The following is a 6,168-nucleotide window of genomic DNA, read 5'->3' on the forward strand; positions in this document are numbered from 1 at the left end:
AGCATTTAGAACGAAATCTAATGTAGGAAAATGGTACTTTACTCTTGATCGGTACGTTGGGACTTAGAAAATATTCGGGCGTACGCGGCGCGCTCGGCGCTTCGAACAGCTCCGGTGTCCCCATTATTTTCGATTTACGGCTAAAATAAATTCTTCTAATTTTTTTCAATTACATATTCTTGCTTAAATAACTTTTTTACATAGGGATTAAGCATTTAGAACGATACATTGTTTAAAATAATGGCACTTTACTCCTGACATTTTACGGTTTTTTCAATTTTCTGAAAAATCCTATCATTAGATTTTTTTAAAAATACGATATTCTTGCTTAACTAACGTTTCTACATAGGGATTAAGCATTTAGAACGAAATCTAATGTCAGAAAATGGCACTTTACTCTTGACATTTTTCGGTTTTTTCAATTTTCTGGAAAATCCTATCATTAGATTTTTTTTAAAATACGATATTCTTGCTTAACTAACGTTTTTACATAGGGATTAAGCATTTAGAACGAAATCTAATGTAGGAAAATGGTACTTTACTCTTGACCGGTACGTTGGGACTTTGAAAATATTCGGGCGTTCCAATCGCTCGTCTGTTGCATCATAGCGCGTCTCGGCGCAATCGACCGATTCGCTCGACCCATTATTTTCGATTTACGGCTAAAATAAATTTTTCTCATTTTATTCAATAACATATTCTTGCTTAGATAACTTTTTTACATAGGGATTAAGCATTTAGAACGATATAATGTTTAAAATAAGGGCACTTTACTCTTGACATTTTACGGTTTTTTCAATTTTCTGAAAAATCCTATCATTAGATTTTTTTAAAAATACGATAATCTTGCATAACTAACGTTTCTACATAGGGATTAAGCATTTAGAACGAAATCTAATGTCAGAAAATGGCACTTTACTCTTGACATTTTTCGGTTTTTTCAATTTTCTGGAAAATCCTATCATTAGATTTTTTTTAAAATACGATATTCTTGCTTAACTAACGTTTTTACATAGGGATTAAGCATTTAGAACGAAATCTAATGTAGGAAAATGGTACTTTACTCTTGATCGGTACGTTGGGACTTAGAAAATATTCGGGCGTACGCGGCGCGCTCGGCGCTTCGAACAGCTCCGGTGTCCCCATTATTTTCGATTTACGGCTAAAATAAATTTTTCTCATTTTATTCAATAACATATTCTTGCTTAGATAACTTTTTTACATAGGGATTAAGCATTTAGAACGATATAATGTTTAAAATAAGGGCACTTTACTCTTGACATTTTACGGTTTTTTCAATTTTATGAAAAATCCTATCATTAGATTTTTTTAAAAATACGATATTCTTGCTTAACTAACGTTTCTACATAGGGATTAAGCATTTAGAACGAAATCTAATGTCAGAAAATGGCACTTTACTCTTGACATTTTTCGGTTTTTTCAATTTTCTGGAAAATCCTATCATTAGATTTTTTTAAAAATACGATATTCTTGCTTAACTAACGTTTTTACATAGGGATTAAGCATTTAGAACGAAATCTAATGTAGGAAAATGGTACTTTACTCTTGATCGGTACGTTGGGACTTAGAAAATATTCGGCCGTACGCGGCGCGTCTCGGCGCTTCGAACAGCTCCGGTGTCCCCATTATTTTCGATTTACGGCTAAAATAAATTTTTCTAATTTTTTTCAATTACATATTCTTGCTTAAATAACTTTTTTACATAGGGATTAAGCATTTAGAACGACATGTTGTTTAAAATAATGGTACTTTACTCTTGTGATTTTTCGGTTTTTTTTGATTATTTTGAAAAATAAATTTTTGTAATTTTTTTAAATACGATATTCGTGATCAGTGAACGATTTCACATATGGATTAAGCATTTAGAATCGTGCGGACGCGTTATTAAAAAAGTTTACTCGATGCGATGGGACTTTAAAAAGTTTGTGAAAATTTTCATATTGGGAAAAAATGTGTAATTTTTTGTCTAGTTTACGGTAGTGTAATTTATTTTAATGTTTACTATAAAAATTTTTTTCGTTCGTTCACGCGCTATGTTACAACAGCACGGCCGGGCGGTCTGTTGCCGCAGCGGTTTACACTCATAAGCGCGCGTGCTATTCGGCCGGCGGCGCCGGCGTCCTTGCCGGCCGTTCGGTATCTATAAGAGATACACGGTCCGTGCGAGGCGGACGGAGCAGAGCGGGTTTTGGGCCAATTCTACGATCTCGGTCGAGAAGCTGTCTCAGAGCTCCTTCGGGGCTTCGGTCCTGACTGTTTCGTGCCGTTTACGTTACGGACTTTTCTCCACACAGCGTGGCCACGGGTCGGTGTCTTTGACCGAATGGCCCATATGTGGCAAGCCCTACGGGGTTGGTTACCCGTATGCACTTTGTATGTATACTCGTACTCACTGAGCAATCGACTCTTCTGTCCGAGCGATGGAAAAATTTTTTAAAATGCATCTGTAAGATTTGGAAGCAAATCGTACCAATTGAAAACTGTGGCTAAAATGAATAGCCCAGTGGAGAGAGAAAACTATCAAAAAACTGATTTTTTAAATCAAGAGGTGTCAGAAATCGAAATGCCTAGCGCGAGCGGAAGAACACGCTTTCTCGCCAGTCCAGCATGTGTCCTGTCCGTTCTTCCTCGGCTTGCCGATTTTGCCCAGATCAGAGGTTTCGTGCTTCCGGCGGTCAGAAGATCAGCGTGAGCGTACGCGCTTCCACGACTATGGCATCACCCATGTACTTTTTCCTTTGAATATATTTGAGTACATAAAAAATATTAAAACATATAGAGAGAACTGTGTCTTGGATCTTAAAAATTTGTCAATAGCGATGATATATTATTACTTAACTTGAAGTATTTGTACGTTTTAGCTGGGACGTACATTTATCTTACAAGATGTTAATAGCGAGACTCTTGAAGATAAAATTATCTTGTGATTTTATGAAGGCAAAGATAGAAACGTACGAAGCTGGCGTACGTAGAAAAATGTGATTTTACGATAGAACAAAAATATAATACGTACGTTTTTGGGCGTACGGTAAAATATCTGTATGGTAGAAAAATGAAAGAAATTGAGCGTTAAAGAAGATATGTTACAAGCGCGGAATGTGGCAAAACTTGTACATATTTGAAAGAGAAAAGTGGTGTGTCGACCTGACATATATATATGAAACAGGCGACGATGGAAAAGGATTTAAATTTTGTCCATTTTATATATACATATTGTATAGTTCCCTGGTTGATCCTGCCAGTAGTCATATGCTTGTCTCAAAGATTAAGCCATGCATGTCTCAGTACATGCCGTATTAAGGTGAAACCGCGAATGGCTCATTAAATCAGTTATGGTTTCTTAGATCGTACTAAAATTTACTTGGATAACTGTGGTAATTCTAGAGCTAATACATGCAAAACAGAGTTCCGACCAGAGATGGTAGGAACGCTTTTATTAGATCAAAACCAATCGGTGGCGGGTGTTTACACTCGTCCATCGTTTGCTTTGGTGACTCTGAATAACTTTGTGCTGATCGCATGGTCTTATAGCACCGGCGACGCATCTTTCAAATGTCTGCCTTATCAACTGTCGATGGTAGGTTCTGCGCCTACCATGGTTGTAACGGGTAACGGGGAATCAGGGTTCGATTCCGGAGAGGGAGCCTGAGAAACGGCTACCACATCCAAGGAAGGCAGCAGGCGCGCAAATTACCCACTCCCGGCACGGGGAGGTAGTGACGAAAAATAACGATACGGGACTCATCCGAGGCCCCGTAATCGGAATGAGTACACTTTAAATCCTTTAACGAGGATCCATTGGAGGGCAAGTCTGGTGCCAGCAGCCGCGGTAATTCCAGCTCCAATAGCGTATATTAAAGTTGTTGCGGTTAAAAAGCTCGTAGTTGAATCTGTGTGTCACAGTGTCGGTTCATCGCTCGCGGTGTTTAACTGGCATTATGTGGTACGTCCTACCGGTGGGCTTTGCTCTTCACGGGGCGGTCCAACTAATATCCCATCGCGGTGCTCTTCACTGAGTGTCGAGGTGGGCCGGTACGTTTACTTTGAACAAATTAGAGTGCTCAAAGCAGGCTACCTTCGCCTGAATACTGTGTGCATGGAATAATGGAATAGGACCTCGGTTCTATTTTGTTGGTTTTCGGAACCCCGAGGTAATGATTAATAGGGACAGATGGGGGCATTCGTATTGCGACGTTAGAGGTGAAATTCTTGGATCGTCGCAAGACGGACAGAAGCGAAAGCATTTGCCAAAAATGTTTTCATTAATCAAGAACGAAAGTTAGAGGTTCGAAGGCGATCAGATACCGCCCTAGTTCTAACCATAAACGATGCCAGCTAGCGATCCGCCGAAGTTCCTACGATGACTCGGCGGGCAGCTTCCGGGAAACCAAAGCTTTTGGGTTCCGGGGGAAGTATGGTTGCAAAGCTGAAACTTAAAGGAATTGACGGAAGGGCACCACCAGGAGTGGAGCCTGCGGCTTAATTTGACTCAACACGGGAAACCTCACCAGGCCCGGACACCGGAAGGATTGACAGATTGATAGCTCTTTCTTGATTCGGTGGGTGGTGGTGCATGGCCGTTCTTAGTTGGTGGAGCGATTTGTCTGGTTAATTCCGATAACGAACGAGACTCTAGCCTGCTAAATAGACGTAATTATGGTATCTCGAAGGCTCTCGGCTTCTGCCGGTGGGGTTTTTACTACCAACGTACAAACAAATCTTCTTAGAGGGACAGGCGGCTTCTAGCCGCACGAGATTGAGCAATAACAGGTCTGTGATGCCCTTAGATGTTCTGGGCCGCACGCGCGCTACACTGAAGGAATCAGCGTGTGTTCCCTGGCCGAAAGGCCCGGGTAACCCGCTGAACCTCCTTCGTGCTAGGGATTGGGGCTTGCAATTATTCCCCATGAACGAGGAATTCCCAGTAAGCGCGAGTCATAAGCTCGCGTTGATTACGTCCCTGCCCTTTGTACACACCGCCCGTCGCTACTACCGATTGAATGATTTAGTGAGGTCTTCGGACTGGTGCGCGGCAATGTTTCGGCATTGCCGATGATGCCGGGAAGATGACCAAACTTGATTATTTAGAGGAAGTAAAAGTCGTAACAAGGTTTCCGTAGGTGAACCTGCGGAAGGATCATTACAATGTTCCAATATATCTCAAAGAGAGAGGAGAGGAGGAGAGAAAATGAATTCGATTAGTTTGTGGATAAGAATTCATATAAAAAAAAAAGATATTGTTGAGCCCGCCAGATCATTCGTGCGTGATTTACACGGCCAGACGTGTGTACTACACGTATTAGGCCTTTGATCTGCGTTGCGTAGGCCACAACAAATCTTTCAAAGAGAGAGAGATATATGTGTTGTTGGGGTTTGTGATTATGAAGGTGCCCCAACGCACAAAAATATATAAAAATGTACAAAGTTGGGATGTGGTGTGGTGGAGAAGAGTTGGGCCCGACCAGATCATTCGTGCGTGATTTACACGGCAGACGTGTGTACTACACGTATTAGGCCTTTGATCTGCGTTGCGTAGGCCATCTTCCTTCCAAGACACACACGTGTTGGGGTTTGTGTGATTTTATGATAGTGCCTCAACACGGAAAAATAAGCGTACGAGAAGAGTTGGGCCCGACCAGATCATTCGTGCGTGATTTATACACGGCCAGACGCGTATTATATTACACGTATTAGGCCTTTGATCTGCGTTGCGTAGGCCATCTTCTCGATAGAGAGAAAGCCAATGTATTCTTTTTTCTTTCTTTACACACACACACACAGTTGTAGTAGGACAGGGAGGGATGCGAGCGTGCTAATCACGCTTCCTCAAGTCTTCGCTGTGGTGTAAAAAAAAAAAAGAAAAAAAGGAATCGTTGGGAAAGTCCAAAGGACGAAAATATCGGGCAGTCTGAAGATAACTTAATGCTCGTTTACATTGGTATCAAGAGAGACCGGCTTGTGTAGCTCGTTTCAATGCTGTGTCGTTGTCATTGACACCCTACTCTGTTGCGCGCTAGTGGCAGCATGAGCGTGGGACGTATATATATATGACACCCAGCTAGAGCCGGCCGTGAGTCCGTCCGGTGTAAATAACGACGAAAGGAGAGAGAAACTTTTCGAATCCAGTATCGGGTTGATAATTGTCCA

General features: G+C 41.4%; 1 non-coding gene across 1 annotated transcript; it reads left to right on the plus strand.

Annotated features, from left to right (window-relative positions):
• The first annotated feature begins 3,243 nt into the window (after positions 1 to 3,243).
• Positions 3,244 to 5,164, plus strand: LOC143261278 (small subunit ribosomal RNA). Its single transcript, XR_013035440.1, has one exon. It is a non-coding gene; the product is annotated as a small subunit ribosomal RNA (ribosomal RNA).
• Positions 5,165 to 6,168: the final 1,004 nt, after the last annotated feature.

The sequence above is a fragment of the Megalopta genalis genome, unplaced genomic scaffold, assembly GCF_051020955.1.
Source record: "Megalopta genalis isolate 19385.01 unplaced genomic scaffold, iyMegGena1_principal scaffold0046, whole genome shotgun sequence".
NCBI classification, from domain to species: Eukaryota; Metazoa; Arthropoda; class Insecta; order Hymenoptera; family Halictidae; genus Megalopta; species Megalopta genalis.